This window comes from Dipteris shenzhenensis, unplaced genomic scaffold, assembly GCF_047967505.1.
Source record: "Dipteris shenzhenensis isolate YYH24624 ecotype China unplaced genomic scaffold, Dip_SZ_1.0 scaf0185, whole genome shotgun sequence".
Classification (NCBI taxonomy): Eukaryota; Viridiplantae; Streptophyta; class Polypodiopsida; order Gleicheniales; family Dipteridaceae; genus Dipteris; species Dipteris shenzhenensis.
In genome coordinates, this window is record NW_028239491.1 from 50,051 (window position 1) to 52,052 (window position 2,002).

Here is a 2,002-nt window from a genome sequence, read left to right on the forward strand (position 1 = left end):
CGGAGGTATACTGGTTTCGTTGCAATGGAGGAATAGTTTTTTCAGTAAGTATCTGATTTATCAATTTATCCATAATTTTTCTCGTGTCCCTTTAGCTCTTCCAATTCAAACAAACTCTCTTACTATCCGAATTCATAATTGCTTCCACTTCTTGGTTCCCGTATAGTTTTCGGAACCCATTATACTCCACCTCCCTATTTCGGTTACTCACTTTGTCACCCGAATGAAACCCTCTCCCCCCATTTGTTTGCATCCAACAGGAGTCGAACCTGCGAATTCGCCAATTATGAGTTGGGTGCCTTGACCGTTCAGCCATGGATGCTAGTTAATCCCACTTGTGGTATAATACAGTATAATCTTTAAGGTCCCGTCACTCACGTTTGATGTAATTAGGTATCCACGTTGGTAACTACCATTTTAAAAAGGAATCACTGATAGGGGATTTCCCGAGAAGCTACCAATTATTACTCATATTGAATTACCGAGGAAGAAGTGGATTTGATACACACACGGGGAAGGTTCTGGGAGCTTAGAAATCTCTTACGAACTAGGAGCCGTGTGAAGTGAGAATTTCATGCACGGTTCTGAATGAGCGGGAAGATCGAGGATCTCCTCTCCGACTCTAACTCTCCTACACCAGTCGTTGCTTCTTTTTCTGCTACTTCCAAAGTAGCAGCTCTAGCTTTATCTACACGACTCCTCGGTATTACTTTCTCATACCTATCCAGTGAATGGCATCTCGCTTTGGGAATATTAGCTACCCTTAGCATGGTATTGGGGAATCTAATTGCTGTTACTCAGACAAGCATGAAACGTATGCTAGCATATTCCTCCATAAGCCAAATCGGATATATTCTGATTGGAATACTTGCTGCGGATCCTGATAATGGCTATGCGAGTATGATAAGTTATACTTCTATCTACATATTCATGAATCTAGGGACTTTCGCTCGCATCACTTTATCTGGTTCACGAACCGGAACTGATAACATTAGGGATTATGCGGGACCATACATGAAGGATCCTGTTCTAACATTCTCTCTAGTTATACGTTTACCATCCCCAGGGGGTATCCCTCCATTAGCAGGTTTTTCCGGTAAACCCTACCCCTTCTGGCATGGATGGAAAGCTGGCTCGTACCCATTAGTTCTGGTAGCTCCCATTACAAGTGTCATTTCTATATATCACTATCCGAAGATAATTAAATTAATGTTCACCGAAGGGGGTGACACATCAACAATTTACATACAGGATCCATTAGTTTCTCCATCTACTTCGATTTCGAAGAGTTCCATTGAAATAGCTATGATTGTTCGTGTACCAGCATCAACTCTACTGGGTATATCAATGGATCCCATCATCGAGATTACACGGAATACCTCATTCCAGACATATTTTGAGTTGTCACATGAAATAATGGAATCTTTCTGAATGATTTGTATCCAAAGCCACTTCCGTCGCTCCAACTAGTCCATTTCCGTAATTGGTGATGAAACAGTGTCGGAGAAATGATCACGCGCCTCCCAATGATCATTCGTCTCTTCCGGAGGAGATATAAGTATTTCCTGATGGTATCCATAATATTGTTCAATCCTTTGCAGTACTACAAGGATTGAACCCTCCTAATGGTACATGCGACTAAGTGATTCCCATATGGGAGCGGTTGTGTAAATGATTCGGTTCACACCCCCAGTCTTCTGCTCCGTAGCAATTCAGGTCGCTTCCCGATGAATTCCATGCTCCAATTTCGTCTAATGGATAAGTCATTTCATCCGATACCTGTACGTTCAAGGCGGGGTTGCCTTCAGACTTCTAGAAGAAAGCAAAAGAGACCAATTCTTCTTTCCGCCGCAGATTCTTTCAATTTAATAGAAACGGGGGTTGCGCTCGACGGCATTCTGATGTACACTATCAATGGATCAAATTCAGAAATCCTTTCGAGGGGACTCAAAATCTTTGGACTTGAAATCTTTCTCGTCAAATCTCCCTCTACTGAGACCGA